Source organism: Martes martes (genome assembly GCF_963455335.1).
Source record: "Martes martes genome assembly, chromosome: 9".
Taxonomy (NCBI): domain Eukaryota; kingdom Metazoa; phylum Chordata; class Mammalia; order Carnivora; family Mustelidae; genus Martes; species Martes martes.
The window spans coordinates 81,358,957-81,381,371 of NC_137896.1; the positions used below are offsets into that span (position 1 = coordinate 81,358,957).

The window sequence follows — 22,415 nt, forward strand, 5'->3', positions numbered from 1 at the left end:
CAAATACTATTCAAGAAGAATTATTGTTTGAACTACCTAACAATTACCCAGACTTCTTTTAGACTTCAGTTAACCTGTAACCAAAATGAGCATCTTTAACTTTTCCACGGGGCATTGGAGAACGAGTTCTTACTCATAAATGCTTTCAGGTCCTCAGACATTAGGCGCGGCGGAAGATCAAGAGCATCCATCAATTAGAGAGCTCTTCCGGACCTCAGTTTACCCACTTACGAAAACGGGCATATTAACTTGTTTCGTAGAGACCCCAGAGGTGTAATTAATTAGTGTTTTTAAACGCTATGAGATCCGGAGATGAAAGGAAATGCGAGAGACACGCAGAGAAGATGACAATAATCACAACAATAAAAAGAATGACTAACTTGGAAGTCTGCGTTATGTAAGGAAGGAGAAAGAAGTTAGCAGATTCACACAAACAAAAGAAAAGCCCACCGCCCCCTGTTTCTCTTTCAGTTCTCTCTTCCTCCCTGCCCCCGCGGAGCTCCCCTCCCGCAGCTTGCGGCCGCGCGCAGAGCGCGGGGCTAGGTTTTGGCCGCCGCGCGTCGGACTCCCGGGCGGAGGGGGAGGGCGCGTCGGGCCGGCTCCTGACAAAGGCGCTTCCTCCTGCGAGGGCGCGGGATGCCCGCGCCGCAAACTCCGCTCTCGGCCGCCTCCAGCGCGGGGGCGCGCAGGCGGCCGGGGAGAGCCGGCCGGTCGCCCCCAGCAGCCGCCGAGGAAGTTACGCGCCCGCCTTGCCCGCACCCCTCGCCAGCCCCGTCACCATCCCTCCCGCGGCGCGCCGCGGCCACACTCACCGGACAATTGCTGGTGGCCGCAATCCCAGCACGGCCCCGAGAGCCGGAGCGAGGGGATGAAGTGTGCGTACGCGAGGAGCGCGAGCAGACAGCCCAGCGTTCTGCGCCGCCTTCCTCGCCAACCGGCCAAGCCCCGCGAGGGAAGTTGGCCGCGGAACCGAGTGCTGAGGAGCCGCGGGCGGAGGGAAAAGCGCAGGGCCCGCTTTGTGGTGCGCTCCCGGAGGGCTCGAGGCAAATCCGAACGCGCGGCACGGCTGGGGTTGCTGGTGGAGGCGGCGGCCGCGGCGGCGCCCCCCGACGGTCCCTCCGCCTCACACAGCCTCTGGGTCACTGACACACACTCAGAGGGAGGGGAGGGGACTAACAAGAGGGCGGGGCAGGAGGGAGGGGACTAGGCAGGGCCACGGCGGGAGGCGGTGACGCTTCGCGGAGTGGTCTCTTGGGAGTTGTAGTTTTCCGACTGAAGAAAAGAGGGAAACCTTGTCGTAGAGGATGCTGCCCGCTCTTTCTGCACTGCGCATGCTCAAGGAGAGAGGGTCGGCCCCCACTGTTACTATGGTCACCGACACACCGAGGAAGAGAACGCGTTCTTTGCTGCAGCGGGCTGAACAAGGCCCTTCTTGTTTTAAGGTGCTGTTAGGGATCCCGCCCTCAGCTAGTCCTTCCTACTTTGCTCCACCCCCAGCTCCTAGCTTCACCACTCACAAGTGCCCAGTGAAGTCTGACTTCCTGTCGCTATTTCGGTCTTCCTTGCTGCTTAATTTTCTTTCAAAATTCTGAATCACAAATACCATTTTCCTTCCCTTCCCTCAAACGAATCCTCTCTGCTTTAAATTCAAGGTTTTGTTTTGTTTTGTTTTATCTAAGACTTGTAGAAATGTAGTTGCCTTCCAGTAACCTAACAAGTGATGAAACTATTATTAACACTGTCGGAATCCCGTAGTTAATTTTTTCACTTAATTAGTCACATCAAACTTTAAGACCAGCAAAGGTAAAAGTTCAGGATTGGATTGGTATTTTTTACTTGCTCAGTGTAAAATAATCCAGATTTGTTTATTTTACAGTCTACAATTTTTGAGAAATATACATAAATTAAAACAATACGTGGGACGTTGAAAATTGTTTACTGTACATATATTGGCAAACTTTCATTTGGCAATAACAGAAGTCTGAACTAAGGTCTGAGTATGCTGTTGGGCTGGTCAGCTAAGTCTACACCCATATCGAGCACCCAGATGCAAATTGGTAGTGGAGGAGGGTGGTGAAATGCAGGATACAGTTACTGGATCTCTACAGGACTAAAGGCAACCTGTCCCAAGAAGCTCTTTTGTTTTCCTGCTCTGCCTAGCTAGAAACCCATATCCTGGAAGAAAAAGATTAATGTTTATAAATCAGAAACACATTTCGTGAGAGAAAAATTGAGGTTTTCAAATAGAATCTCAAGATCAGAAATCGTATGCTTGTAGACCACATAATTACTCATTCAAAAAAATATTTATTGAGTATACTATGTTCTAGGCACCTTATTTGTTCTCAGAAGTAGAGATACAAGAATGTAAAAGAAAGTTTCCTTGTTTTGAAAGTGCTGGCGGTGCACAGAGGACACAGGTAAATAAAGGGACTCAATGTGATAAATACTATAACAGGAAAGTACACCAGGTACTTTAATGCACAGCTGCCCCAGACTCAGTCTAGGTCAGGAGATGCTTCCAAAACATTCGAACTTGAAGATGACTACATGTCAATGTGTTTGTGCATTTTGGTGGAGGAGGGGAAGAGAGAAGTGGGTGGGAGCCTTGGGGGTGGAGGTGAAAGGTAGCAAGAGCAAAGTGCTAGAGGCAGGAGACTGTTCAGTATTTTGATTATGCAAAGAGTTCAGCATTGTTGGTAGAATGGGTTTGAGGGAGTGGTGAGAGGAGACACAGAAAAAGTAAGGGAAACTGCCTAGATCATGAAGAATCTTATACAATATGCTAAGGAATGTGGACTCTTTTCTAGATGCAATGGAAACTCATGCCAGGACTGTAAGCAGATGAAATTTTGAAAAGATATGTATTTTAGAAATGCATTTTATGCATTTTAAAAAAGAGGAGAGCCTGAACTTAGTAAGGCATTGGCAGTGACAATGACAGTAGTGACAGAACCGAGGGTAATCAGACACTATTTAAAAGAGAGAATTAATAGAATCTAGTGAGCAATTGCCTATGTTTGGGGGTGAAAGGTGAAGGAAAGTTATTAATTATGATGCTTTTGGTTGCAAGCAGGAAAAACCCAGCTCTAACTGGCTTAACCAATAAACTGGTATTACCTGTCTTAGAAAGTCCAATGAAGAGGTGAGCTACAGAGCTGAATGATTCAACAGTTCAGAGATGTCATGTTTCTCTCTACTTTCATTGCTTTTCCTTCCTTAGTATTAGCCTATGGTCAAGTGAGTGGTTTTATGAAATTCCTGTGGTTTTAAGTTTTACCATCTGGGTACATGAAAAGAAAAAAAAGAGTAATTTTTGAAAACTCTTTTAGGAAGGAGAGAAAACACCTTTCCCAGAAGCTTGAATTGAATCAATTCAAGAATTGATTAACATGTCTATACATGGCCAGGGGATGACATGAGGTTAATTATTTAAGGATAAAGACATAAACCCTTTCCCTAGACCCAAAGGAGTCAGATTCCCCCAAGTTGTGATGAGAAGGTATGGCTATCCCAATGAAAACTGAGGTGATTGCCCAGAAAATGAAGAACAAAGGCTGACGGGGTCGGGGGGGGGGGGTGTTTCCACAGTATCTATTATAGGGAAGGAGAAGGATGAGTCACAGATTTATGAGCTAGTGATGCCATTCACTGAGTTAAGGAATACAGGAGATTGAACAGCTTTTGAGGGGGAATTTGATGAATTCACTTTGGATATGTTGAGTATGAGATAATTCTGGACATCTCTGTGGAGAAGTGGAGTAGGCAGTCATACATATATAATATGTATATGTATATATATATGACTCTAGTGCTCTGAAGAGAGATCTGGACAGCTGAAGTTATAATTGGAATATACCATCATTAAGATGGCAGTCAAAACTATGGGAATGGATGAAATAATCCCAGGGGGAGTATGTAGAGCAGAAAAGGAAGAATCAATAATAGCATCCTGGGGAACACCAGCACGTAAGGCGTAGGCAGGAAGATCATGAAAATGCCTGGGAACTAGCAAGAGAACTAGAACATACAAAGAAGTAGGAAAATGTAATCTATAACCAGGAGAAAAGTCAGTCGACATAAACACAGAAATGACAAAGATGGCAGAATTAGCAGTCAACAACATTAAAAATTATTATAAATATGCTCCATATACTGAAAGAGAAATTAAAGATATAAAAATATGGAATTTCAATGAACATAAAAATTTCACTGGGTGGGATTCACACTCAAGCAGATTGGATGCTCAGGAAAAAAGATTGGTAAACTTGAAGACAAAGCAGTAGAGTCTGGCATGTGAAGAAAAAACCTAAAACAAATGACAACAAAAACAAAAAAAAGGAAACAACCTCAGTGATCTTGGTAGGATAATACCAAGTATTCTAATTTTTGTGCAACTGGAGTTCCAGATGAGAGAAAGGTGAGAAGAGTGACAGAAAAATTCTTTGAAGTAATATAGCTAAAAATTTGATAAAAATTATAAACCTAGAGACTCAAAAAGTTCAATGAGCCCTAAGCAGAGTTAGCACACATACTCACAAAACCACCACAAAAGACATCATCATTAAATTGTTGAAAACTTGTGATAAGAAAATGTTAAAAGCAGCCGGGGGGAAGAAAGGTACCCTATGTATAGAGAAACAAAGACAAAAATTCAATAAACTACTGATCAGAAACTATGCAAGTCAAAAGACAATGAAAGGGGATTTTAAAAAGTGCTGAAAGAAAAAAATTCTGTCACATAGAATCCTCTATCTAGAGAAAATATCTTTCAAAAATGAAAGCTAAAGAAACCAAAAGCTGAGAGAATGTTGCTAGCAGAACTGTACCACAAGAAATGTTAAAGCAACTTTTTCAACATTAAATACACACATACACACACAGAAGCTTGTATTTATAGTAAAGAATGAAGATTTCTGGAAATGGTAACTATGTAAGTAAACACAAAAGATCCCCCCCCCCATTTAAAACATTTTAAATGACAATTACTACTTAAAAATATAACTGTTTTATAGGGTTCATAATATATGTAGAAGTAAAATGCTTCACAATAATAATTCAAAGGATGGAAGGGGGAAATGGAATTATTATATTATTAGAATTAAATTATATGTGAAATGTTGTACTCTTATTTGAAGGTCAGGTGTGATAAATTAAAAATGTGCATTCTAAATCTTAGAACACCCATCAGAAATAAAACAGGTATAGCTAATAAGTCAATAGTGGAGATAAAATGAAATCTTAAAAAAAGTATGTGTGAATGTAGAAACAGAAATATGAAGAAATCTGCATCCTTAATAACCATAGAGCTGACATGGGTTCTGGAATTTCTATCTCTTCACCTCTTTTAAGTGAGACAGAAGTAAACTTCTTTCTTATTTATAGGCATTGTTATTTTGTATTCTATGTATGTACATAATCAGAAGAGCTGAACATAATCAGAAGAGCTACATGCTCTTCTGTTTCACGAAATAAAGTAGCTTCATGAAATAAAGTATATTTCCCAGAATCAGGTAGACCCACACATTGCTCAAAATTAGGTTTCATTGGCAGCAACTTCAACATAATTCTGGAGTTTGTGTACTTGTTACTAAAATTGTGGGAATAGTTTATCTTTTGTATGATCATCACTTATTATTAGTTCAATCAATTTTTCTTGAAAGAGGAAATACATGTAAAGTCCTTGGAATAGAGCAAATATTCAGTCAATATATACTACTTTGAAACAACCACCATAATAACGTGGAAATAGCCCAATTTAGACATTATGGGGTTTGTACTCTAAAGTCAGGTAGAAAATCAAGGTGGCATTCATTTATATATGAAAATCAGTGATTCTCTTTTTTGAAATTGTGTTCTCCATACACTTCTGTATAGTTCTTCAAAATCTGCCCTGCTTTGAATTCAGGAAAGTTTAGTCACAGGAAATGAGTGCACCTTCACTTACCAGCATCTACTCAGTCTATGTATCTAGTTTAATACTGAACATTTCTTTGACCAAAACAGCTATCCTTTTTGCTTATCTGCACTTTCAAATTTGGTATATTCAAATACCTAGTCATTTCAGTAAGAAAGTGGATCCTGGAGGATTAATAACTTGGGTTTTGTTAGATCTCTTAAATTCTAAAAAATTCTTGATCTTGAGAATTTGCTCAGTAAATTCTAATGTTTCCTCCACCATCGGACCATATAAAAATCAACTAAAACTGTGTTTCTACCCTCATTCCAAACATACATGACAATAGTATTTAGAATATGAATATAAAGGAAAAAATCACAATATTGATACCTTTCTCCAAAACATCATGCAATTAATCTAATTTGCTAGTAAATGATGTAGTGGGAATTAGATACACCAATCTTTCCTTATGCCCTGAAAAAAACTGTTACAAACTTATTTTTCTCCTTTTATTGCAAATGTTTCATCTGCAGCATATGAATGTACCTTTTCATATTTTGTCCAAATTTCTCATATTATATACTGACAAATGATTATATCCTATTAGTTCATGTATGTTAAAAGTTTTTTTTTTTTACTAGAAATGCAGGCAGTCTTCTCTTTGGGATCAGGAAGACCTAGACCACATATTGAACTCTTGCTAAGACTCTCAGATTTGAGAGTAATAATGTGTGTTTTGAGGGGGGAGGCATGCATTTTAATATTCATATATTATGTAGGTTACTCTTAAAATTTCTACCTTCCAATAGTCCTCCCTAAAATAAAATTATTCTCTTTTAATGTTCTCAGAGTCTCCAAATAGCTCACAGTCAACATGGAACATGTTCCTATTTTAAACCTGTGAATGGCACACAATTTGAAGGCCTGGGCTTTCACTCAAAAGATTTGTAGGCCCCAAATGCTGTCTCTGACATTTTAGATATATTTGGAAAATGTCAACGACAAGCTAGTTAAGATTTTAATGTTTTAAAGGAGTATGCTTTTATATCAAAGAATGCAGCCTGTATATTCTCAGTATTAGGCCAACCAACAGATATGCAGCAGTCATTTTGGAACTTTAAAAAATATTAAATAATGAGAGAAGTGGAAAACTCATGGAGAGAAGATTTAGATTGCATTTCCACACCTACTGATTTATATGTTCATGGAATAATTACTTGTATTTTTATACTTCAGATTTCATGCGTTAATTCTTTCATTGAATACTCATTGATCATAGTGCCAAGATATGGATGTAAAAAATTAATTAGTCATGTTTCCAAAACTCCAAGAGCCTCTAAGCCAGGGAATAGATAAGTAAAACAAAATCTTACCACTTTTCTAGAAGTATGTTTTGGAAACAGTGGATATGTAGACAAGGGAATAATCGTTTTACATGAGAATACAGTCAGAAAACACTGCAAAGAGGAGGTAGTGTTTGAGCTGAGTCCTGAAAAATGACTAGGTACTTACCAGGTGACCAAGGACATTTCAATATAGCTTGCACTATAAGAAAAAACATGGAAGATGAAATAGCATGGCCCATTTGGAGACCTATAAGCAGTTCAGGGTGAGATGTGGGCACTCTGAATCATGAGGTTAGGTAAATTTTTCTGGGATCAGATCACAGAAATCTTTCTATGCCATGCCATGCCATGCCATGCCATGGAGTTTGGCAATGAGAAACTGTTGAAAGAATTTTTTTTTAAAAGATTTTATTTTATTTATTTATTTGACAGACAGAGATCACAAGTAGGCAGAGAGGCAGGCCGAGAGAGAGGAAGGGAAGCAGGCTCCCCAACGAGCAGAGAGCCCGATATAGGGCTCGATCCCAGGACCCTGGGATCAGGGCCTGAGCCGAAGGCAGAGGCTTTAACCCCCTGAGCCACCCAGGCGCCCCTGTTGAAAGAATTTAAACCAAGGAGTGATATAAATCATATTTGTGTTTGAGCAGGGTGACCAGTTAAACAATATGTAATAATTCAGGTGAGAGATGATGGACAAACTAAGTAGCTGTGGAGAATGGAGAGAAGAGAACAGATACCAAAGACATTCGAGAGATAGAATGAATGGGACTTAATTGCTGATTGGATGTGGGAAGTGAGAAGAGGAGAGAAGGATAATTTTGAGGTTCCTGGCTGTGTAACTGGGCATTATACATTGAAGTTACTCATTAAAATAGTGAACACAGGAGGAGAAGCAACTTTGTAGAGAATAATGAGTTTCATTTTGGACAACAGAGTTTGAAGCGAATGTGATGATATCCAGTAGACATGAGATAAATATTGAGGACTCATGCCATCACTGAACCCAAGAATCGGTAAGATCCCCCAGGGACAGGGGTGCCTGGGTGGCTCAGTCAGTTGAGCCTCCAACTCTTGGTTTCAGCTCAGGTCACGATCTCAAGGTCTTGAGATCAAGTCCCACTACGGGAATCTGTGCTTGGTGGGGAGTCTGCTTCTCTCTCTCTCCCCCTCTCTCTTTGCCCCTGCTCCCCCCCAAATAAATAAATAAATAAATCTTTAAAAAAAGATCCCCCAGGGAGGGAGTGTAGAGTGATAACAATAACAACAGTTAACATTTATTGCATTACTAAGATCTTACCTGGACCAAGCATCCTGCTTTGTTATCTCATTTTATCTTTGACACAACTCTATGAGATAAGTACTAGCAATCGTTAATTTTATGTGTCTGACTGGGCCAGATACTTGCTTATACATTATTCTGGGTGTGTCTCTGTGGGTGTTTTTGGATGATACTGACATTTGAATCACTAGACTGAGTAAAGCAAATCGTACTCCCTAATGTGAGTGGGCTTTATCTGATCGGTTGAAAGACTGAATAGAACAAAAAGCCTGAATCTTTCACAAATAAGGAGGAATTTTCTCCTGCCTGACTGTTTTGAGCTTGGACATTGGCTTTCAGCTATCTGAAAGTCCTGGTGTTAGCAGAGGTCCCAGTTCTAACCTCAACACTGCCAGACCACTACAAATCCCTTTAGGGGCATTAAAACCCTGGCCCCAGGCCCTTAAAACTGAGATTTAGGTCTCTGGCTTTGAGTCCCCTTCTCCTGACACAATGCTTTTCCCCCTCTGGCAATAAGGATTTCTCTCAGTTCAGCTATGTTGTTACATTTACCCAGGATGTCTATGTCTATGTATGTATTTGTATGAGAAAAGGTGGCTACAATTAGCTCAGTCAGCCATGCTGTGGAAGTCTACTTTTCACTTTTTTTTTTTTAACTTTTCACTCATTTTTAAAAGCAGTTTCAAATATTTTGCCACAACTACCTATATTCTTCTTTAAAAAAATCTTTTACTGATACCTTTAAGAACATTTCTGACTTTCTAAAATACTACTTCCTTCACGTTCAAGTACAAAAAAAATACACCGACTGTGATGCATTACCATCTCTGGAGTGGTAGTATATACACTTTCGAGGCATGATTAGGGAATATTGGGGAGCCAGGCTGGGGTGTGGAGGGAATTTAGGGTAAACAGCTATATTTAAAGTTGTCAAGTTATAGGACTGTAAGTTCATGGTGCTCACTCTAAGTCTTCTTGTTTCATCCTCCCAACTAGGCTGGTACCCCACAACCCAATCCCTCCTTGGTAGTCTTCTCTAGTTCTTTGAATTAGTAAGTAAAGTAGTAAGTTACTCTCTAAACTCACTGGTTTTTGTTTCATTTCATTTTGTTTTAACATCTCTTTGTAGGCCTGAGTACAGGAATCCTGGACTTTGTCAATAAACTTTTCCTAGTTAAGCTCTGCTTTTTTTAGGATTGATCCCTCCCAACCAGGTCTCCTGAACTGGTACTGCTTTAATATTTTCTCAGATGATTCCCCCATTCAGTTTCACAACCTGTCTTAAGCATCTGTCTCCTGCTTGTCCTGCCTCCACAGTTACCTCTCAGAGATCAGTTTCTTCACAACCCCACCCTGCTGTGTCACTGTATAAAACTCCTAATCTCCCAACCTGAGTCACCACACGCCCCCTGCTAGTGTTACCAGCCGGGGTTCCTGCCCCCAGCCTGTCTCTTCTGTGATAAAATCAGAGTTGCACATTAGCCAAGTCATATAGTTCCATCCATTCGACCAGACTTAGCAGCCTGGAGTTTTTCAGTTTATAAGAGAATGTTTTTAATGCATTATTTATAGATCCTTTTATTATATGAAATTTCAAAATATACAGAAGAACAGAGAGTAGTCCAATAAATCCCATGCATCCATCATCCAGCTTGAAGAAATTTCAACTCCTGGCCAACCTTGTTTTGTCTCTACCTCCACTACACCCACTGGCTTATTTCAAAACAAATCCCAGATGCCATATAATTTTATCTGCATATTCATACATGTCTCTTAAAAACTGAGTATCTTTATTTTAAAAACAAAACTATAACATGATTATCACACCTAAAAATAACTTACTGAATATTTCCTTAATACACTCAAATATCCAGATAATTTTTTAAAACTATTTTTATTAACATATAATGTATTATTTGCCCCAGGGGTACAGATCTGTGAATCGCCAGGTTTACAGACTTCACAGCACTTACCATAGCACATACCCTCCCCAATGTCCATAACCCCACCACCATCTCCCTACCCTCCTCCCCTCAGCAACCCTCAGTTTGTTTTGTGAGATTAAGAGTCTCTTACAGTTTGTCTCCCTCCCAATCCCGACTTGTTTCATTTATTTTTTTCCTACCCCCCAAGCCCCCCACGTTGCATCTCTACTTCCTCATATCAGGGAGATCATATGATAGTTGTCTTTCTCTGATTGACTTATTTCGCTGAGCATAATACCCTCTAGTTCCATCCACGTCGTTGCAAATGGCAAGATTTCATTTCTTTTGATGGCTGCATAGTATTCCATTGTATATATATACCACCTCTTCTTTATCGATTCATATGTTGATGGACATCTAGGTTCTTTCCATAGTTTGGCTATTGTGGACATTGCTGCTATAAACATCCGGGTGCACGTGCCCCTTCGGATCACTACATCTGTATCTTTAGGGTAAATACCCAGTCGTGCAATTGCTGGGTCATAGAGTAGCTCTATTTTCAACTTTTTGAGGAATCTCCATGCTGTTGTCCAGAGTGGCTGCACCAGCTTGCATTCCCACCAACAGTGTAGGAGGGTTCCCCTTTCTCTGCATCCTTGCCAACATCTGTCATGTCCTGACTTGTTAATTTCAGCCATTCTGACTGGTGTGAGGTGGTATCTGATTGCGGTTTTGATTTGTATTTCCCTGATGCCAAGTGATGTTGAGCACTTTTTCATGTGTCTATTGGCCATGTGGATGTCTTCTTTGCAGAAATGTCTGTTCATGTCTTCTGCCCATTTCTTGATTGGATTCTTTGTTCTTTAGGTGTTGAGTTTGATAAGTTCTTTATAGATTTTGGATACTAGCCCTTTATCTGATAGGTCATTTGCGAATATCTTCTCCCATTCTGTCAGTTGTCTTTTGGTTTTGTTGACTGTTTCCTTTGCTGTGCAAAAGCTTTTGATCTTGATAAAGTCCCAATAGTTCATTTTTGCCCTTGCTTCCCTTGCTTTTGGCGATGTTTCTAGGAAGAAGTTGCTGTGGCTGAGGTCGAAAAGGTTGCTGCCTGTGTTCTTCTCAAGGATTTTGATGGATTCCTGTCTCACATTGAGGTCTTTCATCCATTTTGAGCCTATTTTTGTGTGTAGTATAAGGAAATGGTCCAGTTTCATTCTTCTGGATTTGCCTGTCCGATTTTCCCAACACCATTTGTTGAAGAGACTGTCTTTTTTCCATTGGACATTTTTTCCTGCTTTGTTGAAGATTAGTTGACCATAGAGTTGAGGGTCCATTTCTGGACTCTCTATTCTGTTCCATTGATCGATGTGTCTGTTTTTGTGCCAGTACCAAATTGTCTTGATGATTACAGCTTTGTAATAGAGTTTGTAGTCTTATCCAGACAGTTGTTAATGGCCAAAATGCCATTGGTTGTTATTATCGCTTAAGTCTCTTTTTTTAAAAAGCTTTTCATCAGTGTAATATATATATGTAACACCCAGTTCAACCATGACCAGCGATCTATCTCCTTGTATCATCTCTACTTCTATCCACTCTCCAACTTCCATTCCTTTATTTTTTTAACAGTGTTTTGAGGTAAAATGTTACATATATTTCAACATATAAAACTTAGCTATACAGTTTTGGTAAATGGATATGTCAATATAACCCATATCCCTATCATCACATAGGAATTTACATCTCTTTAGATAGTCCCCTTGTGCCTCTTACTCCTTCACAGGAAACTTCTCTGTTGACTTTTTTGAACCTTACATTAGTGTGTGTTCTAGGCCTTTCTCCTCTTTAAGTCCAGCTTCTTCTCAATATAATGTTTGTGAGATTCATTTAGTCTACTTCCTATAATTGCTATCACTGCTATAATATGTGTCTCCTTTCTCCTGTTGATGGATATTTGGTTAACGAAAGTTTTTGTTATTGAGAATAAAGCTGCTATGAACATTCTTCCATAAGACTACCAGTGCTTAAGTCTCTTTTAAGGTTTAAGTGGTGTGTGTGTGTATATATGTAGGTGGTTGTAGGGGGTTGGCTGTTGTTGAGGAAATAAGGTCATTTGTCCAGTAGAATGTCTAGTCTGGATTCTGTTGACTGCATCTACATATGTTTTTTAAAAATTGTATTTATTTATTTGACAGAGAGATGGAGAGATCACAAGGCAGAGCAGCAGGCGGGGTGGGGGGAGCAAGCTCCCTGCCGAGCAGAGAGAGCCCAATGTGGGGCTCAACCCCAGGACCCTGAGATCATGACCTGAGCCAAAGGCAGAGTCTTTAACCCACTGAGCCACCCAGGCACCCCATGCATCTACATATGTTTTACATATTCCTCTGTCCCTTGAATTTTCTGTAAATTGATAGTTAGATCTAGAGGCATAAAAGATTCAAGTTCAATTTTGTCAAGACTGTTTCAAAGGTGGTGTTGTGTGCTTCCATTAGAAGATTCACAGTTATGGGTGTTCTTTTATTTGCCATTATAATTTTGGGATAGATTTCTAGAAATAAGATTGTTGGATCAAAGGGTAAATGTGTTTATAATTTCACAAGATTTAATTTAGAGGATTTTCAGAGGTGTATTATAAACTATAATATGCGGTTCAGTAACTGGTATTAGCCAGTGGCAGTAATTTTGCTACATAGAAATTACGTACACACATGCACAGTTGAATCTCATTATTCATAGTAGCTATGATCTATAAAGTTGCTGCAAACACTGAATTAGTGAATACTGAACCATGCCTCTTCAAGGAAATACAAGATTAAGATCTGTGAGCATCTGGTCACAACATTTTAGTCAACTGAGGGATAGATAAACTTATTTTATGTATACTTCTGTTTAAAGACAACTTATTTAGTATATATTGTTGATTCATTAATATTGAGCTCACAGTCAACAGCACTATAACTCATGCCTAAATGAAGCTTATCTAAGATGCATATTTTCTCTGAGGGCAACATCATAGCTGTCCTGTACTTAGAAAGAGTAGACAGCACCTCAGCACTATGTTTGTGGGCCATTTTAAACATTGAAATCACCAAAATAAAAAAAGCAAAAAATTTGAACAAGTTAGTGCTAACCAGACCACAAAAAGGACATTTATTTCCACTATGAGAGCTGAGACAAGAAGGCAGAGCATTGCCTTGTTCAGCCTCAGCTAGGTATGCAGGTGCCAGGTAATTCAAATTTTTGACTGCTCTTTGCATGTCCATGAATGACCTGCGAAGGCACTATGAGCATTTATTTGGGGGGTATAAATAAATTTTAGCTAGTGGGTTAATTCATGAATACATACTCCATGAAGAATGAGAATCAACTCTATACATAAAACAGGGTTAGCATCTCTTTCTAATCCCCCAGAAATCGGGCAACTAAAAAGAAGAATAAACTTATTTTTTTCAGCAAGCTCAATAGGACTATAGTCCCATGAGAACTAGGCTTGATGGGGGTATCCTGCCTCAAAATATGTGTATATTTAAGTGTAACAGTAACTCATTGTGATAGGAGATGTAGGTAGATTGGGTTTTAGATAGGCTAACTTTTTTACTAAAAAAGAAACCTGCTTAGGTGAGAAAAACAATATCATAATGTAGAGGTAGAAATGGCATGGGGTCTAGAAAGATAAATGTAAAAGTGCCTAAGAAAACTAGCTTAAAATCTGACTTGATAGAAAGAAAAGACTGAGAGCTTGGTACATGATGAATGCAAAGAATATAGTTCTAACATATTTTAGTGAATGGGGAGTGAGAGACATACTACCTAATGAAGATGTGTGGTGATGAGAAGAATCAATTTACCTGGGAGCTGAGAAGTAATAGAAACAGAAAAGCCTTTGCCTCACTAATGAAAAGAAAAAAAGCTCTGACTTGGACTTGAGGGTATATGTATAGGAAAATACATAAAATAGTATCCCCATAAAATGTTTGGGAAAATAGTAAAAATAGACCAAGGGAGTCCAGAATACGGATTAAAAAATTGTCTTATTCTAGGTATGAACCTTGAAAACAATTTGTAAAGAGTCTGATTAATTAACTAAGTGGCAGCAGATCAGCATAATAAATAAAACTGAATGCCTGGTGATTTACATATTGAGATAGATTTTCTGCTCCCCAAGGCCTCTGTAAATTATAGTCATACATTTGGTTCTCCACAAATTAAGCAAATGCTGGTATAAAGAACTATCAGAGATACTAGAGGCAACACATTGCATAATGGCCACATTTTCCAAATATATCATAACAATTACTTTTCCATCTCTTATCCCTAATACCATTCTCTTGAGAGGCAATAGTACAAAATATACCACTAGATTTTTGCTTCAGACTTACCCTTAACATTTCTCTCGAGGTTACATATCAGGCTGAAGATACTTCTTGAAGTCAAGTCAGACATTCTAGTGCTTGACCACAACACTTATATCCCTACGGTGAGAGATTCCAGCCTCCTTCCCAGCCCCAACCAGGATTCCCATAAAACCCTCCTATAATTCCCTCTCCTAAGACGCTCTCATAAACAACATGTTCTAAATCATGGGTCACTAGCCTGCCTCTCCCTTTGCTTATTGAACATCTTGCCTGCACTCCCTAGTTTCTCTCTGGCTTTAAGAATTTCAAAGGTCATCTCTAGGAAGCAGGAAGAAAAAAAAACCTTCTTGATGTAGAGGGGGAAAAGGTACTGGAAAAGCCCATTAGTATTATATACTTTTAAAGAAAGCAACTTGACTCATATGAAGATTATCATTACTATGATAGACATCTACATTTTAGTTTCTTACTGACCAGACTTAACAACGTTTAGGGAAATCCTGAAAAGTAATTATTATCCCCCAGAAGACTAGAATTCAGGAAAGCTCTGCCACTCAGAAGTGATCTTGCTGACTGAGAAGAATAAACAGGAATTCAATAAAAACTTTGTCCTATACATATAAAGTAGTAGAATTGACATGAAATTAAAAAAAAACTTTCATAATTGCAGGTTCAGTTTAAACGTTTGTTTATTTAATTTCTAAATTTCGTTGTTCAGTTAGAACCATATAATAACACTCATGAGATTATTTTGCTATTCAAAGCAATTCGTTGCTATTCATTCCATAACCATAGCTCTCTACCCTCATCTTTCACTCTCCAATTTCAAATTCCAATGGATTACTCAACAGGATGATTAGACTGAGCTAGGAGTTGAAGACAAATAGGTGATACTTAACATAAAGAAATGTAATACATAATGTAAGCATTCCATTTTGAAATAAGTTAGACACTAAGATTTAGAAATATAACTGCTATGAATTTTTACTGATGACATGGCCATTTGTGACCTAGGCTATTGATATGGTCAACCACACATGAATAAAAGGCAAACATTTCTATACCTGCACACAGGTAAGCTGGTTAGCTTAGAAGAAACTTCAAATCTATTTTCATAAATGGAACAGAGAAAATGAAAAAAAAGATAAAGAAAAAATAAAAAAAAAGATAAAGATAAAAAAGAAAAAAAGATAGGTTATCTCATAGTCCTATAGCATAAAAATCCCAATTATCTTGAGATCATTTATCCAGCAATCAAAATAGGACCCAGTAACCCAAAGGTAAAACTTCTGAGCTGCTAGGGGAAAAAAAAAAGGAAAAAAAAAAAAAAGTTTAAAAAGTTATATACTAAAACTCACAACTGTATTAGTAGAAAATGTACTAATATTAAACTCATCTAAATAAACTTGATATTTCATTCCCCTAGTCACAGAAAACTAGAAGCAATATTTTTAAACCCCCAGTTATTATAGACTCTAACATTTATTGTGCTTATTATGTTTACTATGTGTGAGGGATAGTTACATAAATAGCTAAGTTAATCCTATGAGGTATGTATTATGATTCCCCTCATTTCTCAGACAAGGAAACAGAAGTAGAGGCAAGTGGTTACATTTGCCCACAATCACACAGAAACCAGGAAGGTCAGGATTCCAACACAAGTGTTTTACCAGAGACCACCCTTTCGGGCATTAATAGCAGACATCAGGAACTATGAATACAGTGATGAACAGGTTGGGGAGGCCCCTGCTGTCAAGGTCTACGGGGGCTGGGGAACTGTGAGAGGAGTGAGTTGGTAGGATCAAGAACTGATGCCAATAGCACAACAGCAGGAGGCTGAGGATTGGGAGCACCAGACCCTTTACATTTATTATTGAATTCTTTCTTTGCAACCATTCTGTACTTAGAAGCAGCCCTTTTTTAGATGAAGAAATTGAGGTTGTGAAGCATTAAATAAATTCCCCCCAAATTGCATAGTTAGTAAACAGTGGACCTGGGGTTTGAATTCATGTCTGTCTGATATGAAACTTAAATTTCTTTCTCCCACACCTCACCCCTCTTATAAGCCCAAGAAACACAGGAACTTATAAAGCATTTTGTCTACAATTCTGTATAAAAGGCAAGAGCCCTGAACACACAACACCAGCCTTAGAGTTTTGTTGAATACATGAAGTGGTTGAATGTAACAGTGGTTACAATAAAATGTGTACAATTAAGACCCCAGTAATCAAGAATCAGTGACATTACGTTGATCACTCTCTGTTTAAGAAAACAGGGGAAAGTATTGCATATTTTAAAAAGTTTAAAAATAGATATGGTTAAAATTAAACGTGCATTCAAAGGGATGAGCTTCAAGTATCTGGAAAATTTCCTATGTGGAATAATACCTCTTTTCTAATGATGCCAGATAACTAAAGTTTCCTATATTGGGAAACAGTACAAATAGACATATTAAATAAAGGTTAACACTATTTTGTGTCATAGAGCCCAACAAAACAGTCCCAGCACTTTAATACCAACTTGGATTATGTGTTAATACTGGATCATACAGTATCTAAAATGTGTTTGTTCAAGTTATAAGAAATTATAATTTGTTAGGAATTCAAGCTATCAGGAAAGTAAAATAATTGGATTTCTCCGCATTCTATACTTCTGTAAGAAAAAACGGATACCAGATGTTCCTCAGAGATCTCTGAACTTAAAATTCAGGTATTATGCTGAGCAAAATAAGTCAAAATAAGTCAATCAGAGAAAGACAACTATCATATGACCATATTATCATATGATCATATGATCTCTCTGATATGAATTTGAGAGGCAGGGCGGGAGGTTTGGGGAGTAGGGAAGGAAAAAATGAAACAAGATGGGATCAGGAGGGAGACAAACCATAAGACACTCTTAATCTCACAAAACAAACTGAGTATTGCTTGGGGGGTGCGGGGATGGGTAGGGAGAGGGTGTTTGGGTTATGGACATTGGGGAGGGTATGTGCTATGGTGAGTGCTGTGAAATGTGTAAGCCTGGTGATTCACAGGCCTGTACCCCTGGGGCAAATAATAAATTATATGTTAATAAAAAATTAAATTTTAAAAATTAAATGTTAATAATTTAAAAAATTCAGGTATTCAGCACCAAATAAACCAAGAGTTTACTTTAAAGAGTAATATATATGGTAGGTCTTACATACAATGTTGAACTGTATTTCCTATACTTTCCCTATAGTGTTGTGTTGATGAATGGTCTCATCAACCATGAATGGTCTCATCAAACACTGTGGATCATGATGATAATCATGATCCACAGTGTCCACCCTGAGATATGAAAAAACAAAAAAAGCTAAAAACTACATTCAATGTAATTTGAGAGTAATAGATTTGATTACCAACTTTAAAAAAATGAGCCAACTATTGCTTAGCTAGTATCTTTCAGATAACTCAAATACTAATTAGAAAATTTCACTCTCCAGTCTATTCATGAAAACATTTGAAAAAATATTTATGAAAAGTATTCCTAGAAATATAAGAAAATAATGTTTTCATTTACTGCACATTACTTTTACTGACTTGCATGTTCTTTTAAAGTCCCATGTCCTGCTTAGGTGTTTGATGTATATTTAATGAAAAATTTTAACAATTTAAAAATAGCTATTAAGAAACTTTCAATTGGTTAATGATCATAGACAACATCCAAGCAAACAAAAAAATACCATTTGTTACTGAATAGCTTTAACATTTTATTTGGGTTGCAAGAAAACTTTGTGTGGGAGATAATTACTTAATTTAGACATATATATTTGTTCACGCAGATGTGGTGCTTTATGTCAATGACAAAAACATAATTATGCATAAAGTTAGTTTTGTTCAAGCCCTTTTGCTATTTTAAAAAAAAAAAGTCAAAGAAATGGATGTAGTTTAAAGTATAAGAAAAAGGAAAATATTTTCTTCCCCGGGCAAATTCACAGTAGATGGAGGATATGTAGCTATAACTACTTTTTTGTAGAGTTTCTAAGACAGTTCCAATTTTAATGCTCCATTTAAAAACCATGCTAAACCATTCATTTTGATTTTTGTTTCAAAGTGTTCGAACACCATAGAGAGTAATGATCAATATTTTTAGGAAAATCTTACTTTGACTTTGTTTCTAAATGGTGCTTAAGAACATCAGAGAGTTTTTATAGGTGGGTCCCATACACATGAAGACTTAGAGCATTTAATTAATAAAGAGTAACTGATTGTGAACAGGTCTTCTGATGGGCTTCAGATATTTTATGAAATATGATCTGAGTTTATAACAACATAGAGAGATCTATTATGAAGCTGTATTATACCAGAGATACTCTGAAAATTCCTTCTTCCAGCTTAAGGCCTCAAATAGCACATGTATATTGATTAGTCTGTAAGTTGGGAAGAGTCCATCTATTATTAGGACAGCATTTCTCCTTTTAAAAACATTTACTCTTATTTTATTTTCTAAGAAATCATTTAAACATTCAATCAGTATGACAGACCTTGTCAAAGCAACAATTGAGTAACTGGCCTAGAACAGTACTTTACACACCTAGATGAGGCTCAGATAGTAAATTCATTAAAAGAACACAATGTCCTGTTTTCTTCCCCTTTAAAGGAAAGGAAGCATTCTAGCAGCAGCAGTGTAAAGACGGGATGTAACTATTCCTTGCTTATCAGAAGAAAATGTTGCATGAAGCACTGGGTTTGGTGCATAAACAATGAATTTTGGAACACTGAGAAGAAATAAAGTAAAATAAAATGAAAAAAAAAAAGAAAATGTTGAAAGGGAATCTTATCTCCACCTGCTTGACAGCTTCTCAGAGAAGACCAATCTTTTAATTTCCTTCCTTTTTCTCTTTACAACTTTTAATTGGTTCACATGTTCCAGACCTCAGGGGACAATTTGAACTCTCATCTCGAATGTGGCGTATCCTCAATATCAAATGCCCATGCACACACAATGAGTATTGGCGCTTCCTAAGACATACTTGTTTTTGTGTCATACTTGTGTTACACATCTTTTATGATGGTTATGACATACTTCTTGCCAATTATAGACTTTAAATTTACTTTTTTTGAGGTTAATTCATATAGTGGCACAGAAAGTTGTATATTAGTGTCATTATTACCACCTCATATTATGAACCTGAAGTTTTTTTATTTTTTATTTTTTTATTTTTATTTTTATTTTTTTTAAAAGATTTTATTTATTTATTTGACAGAGAGAGATCACAAGTAGGCAGAGAGGCAGGCAGAGAGAGAGAGAGGAGGAAGCAGGCTCCCCGCTGAGCAGAGAGCCCAACGTGGGGCTTGATCCCAGGACCCTGAGACCATGACCTGAGCCGAAGGCAGTGGCTTAACCCACTGAGCCACCCAGGTGCCCCAACTCTGAAGTTTTTTTAATGACAAGTTCATACACATGTACCCAACAGGAGAGCTCTTATAACCATCTACATATTTATATAGAGTAAATCTAAAAACTGCCACAAAAAGCCCAAAACTCCATTCACATCAGGGGACTGGAAGTGAGAGAGCATTTCTGTTTGTATTTGATTTCCTGGTGCTGTGTCTTTATATAACTAAGAAATGATGCAAATTCACATAATTGTGGCCAACAGCCACGACTTCCCCAAGCACTTTGTGAGGGTATGTGTATGTTCATGAAAAGGTATATTAAAGATTTCTATCTTTGTAATTTATAAACTTTTATGTCTCGACAAATAAATACAGTACAACATTTGAGCATTATTTCTGATGTGTATGATACTAATTTGCACAGACCATTTAGACAGACTAAAAATATATGAATTAAATGTGGTGCTTCTAAAAAGACCCTTCTGTTTTTCACTCTGGAGAAAATAGTTTGTTGTTTTACTTTACTATATTTTTTTTCCTAGTGACTCAAGGGGACCCATGATTTGAATATATTTTTCTTCTAGGTATTTAAAATAACATACTATAAAAGTATATAGTATTTTCAAATTTAGTGAAAAGGGGAACTATTTAAGAGTGTAACTTTCAGACAATACTCTCCCTTAAAATTTAGACAATTATCTTTTTTGACATTTTAGTGAGTTCTGAAGTTCATGTATGTTTTTGTCCTTTATTGGATAAAATGTCACCCAACACATAATGGGAAAATAAAAACTTACATATCACAATATTATCATTGTGTCTATTCATGGCACACGACACACTATATTATGTGATTGACCAATGTAATCTGTAAAAGACTGTGTGGCCACTATTAGCTGCTTAAAACTGTCAAATGAACTAGATGTTGATTTTTTTAAAAAAATTTTATTTATTTATTTGACACAGAGAGATAGAGATCACAAGGAGGCAGAACGGCAGGCAGAGAGAGGGGGAAGCAGGCCCCCTGCAGAGTAGAGAGCCTGACACGGGGCTCAATCCCAGGACCCTGAGATCATGACCTGAGGCTTAACCCACTGAGCCACCCAGGTGCCCCTAGATGTTGATTTTTAAACCTCAAGAGAGCATTAATGGTTTACTAAATTTTCTCAATTGAAGTTCATCATCTGGGGAGAGCAAGACCTTTTTTATCCTTTCTGGGTCAAAAGTCATTCTTCTGTTATGTTACTCCACCCTTCTCAAGTGTTCACCAGAATGAGATTGAACTGTTGCTCTCAAGGCCCCCATTTCACCATCTTTTTGTCTTGCTCAGATCACAGAACTGCTTCTCTTTGATGCACCCCTGATATCTCCGGAGAGTCTCTCTCTCTCTGTCTTTTTAAGATTTTATTTATTTGACAGAGAGAGACACAGCAAGAGAGGGAATACAAGCAGTGGGAAGCAGGCTTCCCACTGAGAAGGGAGCCTGATGTGGGGCTCAATCCCAGGACCTGGGATCATGACCCAAGCCAAAGGCAGACACTTAAAAACTGAACCACCCAGGCCCCCCTCCAGGGAGTCTCTCTACTGGCTCTCCTCAAAATGCCGTCCACGACCGTACACCCTCTTTTAGCCATTACCTTCTCTTGCTCCTTCTGTTCCCATCCAAACTTCTTGAGAAAAGGCTATATTCAGTCCCTACATTTTCTCACTTCTCATTTAATATATTTATTCTTTTTTCTTTCAGTGAAATACACATAATATAAAACTTAAATGAATAGATCTGTGGCATCAAGTACACCGATATTGCTCTACAACTGTCTCGACCATCCATCTCCAGAACTTTTTCACTTCCCAAACTGAACCTCTATATCTGTTAAACAATAATTCTCTATTCCTCCTCCCCACTTGCAGCCCCTGGTAACTACCATTCTACTTTCTATCTCTGTGAGTTTGACAACTCTGTGTACTTCATATTAGGGGAATCATACAGTATTTGTGCTTTGGTGACTGACATTTCATTTAGCATAACGTCCTTAAGGTCAGTCATGTTTCTTTTATTGTCTTTGTTTTGTCTTTTTCATGTCAATGAACTGTTCCTTGCCAAGGTCACCAGTGACCTCCAACTTACTCAATACTATGGAAAATTGTCTTTAAAAAAAAATCTTTCAGTGGCATTCAACTGCACTTGGAACTTATTAACACTCTCCTCTCTTTTCAATTCCAAGGTATCCCTCTCTCCTGATTTTCCTCC

The 22,415-nt window shown here is 38.0% G+C and overlaps 1 protein-coding gene across 2 annotated transcripts in view; it reads right to left on the minus strand.

Moving 5' to 3' along the window:
* PELI1 (pellino E3 ubiquitin protein ligase 1) overlaps positions 1 to 14,887 on the minus strand; it is a 71,251-nt gene extending 56,364 nt beyond the window's left edge. Inside the window, exon 1 of one of the 2 annotated variants that reach the window (XM_080813298.1) lies at positions 14,826 to 14,887. The gene's annotated coding sequence lies outside the window, so the exon portion shown is untranslated. Of the gene's footprint in view, positions 1 to 812; positions 1,411 to 14,825 lie in introns of those variants that run through there. The other variant, XM_080813297.1, reaches the window with a different exon arrangement.
* Between the last annotated feature and the right edge of the window lie 7,528 nt (positions 14,888 to 22,415).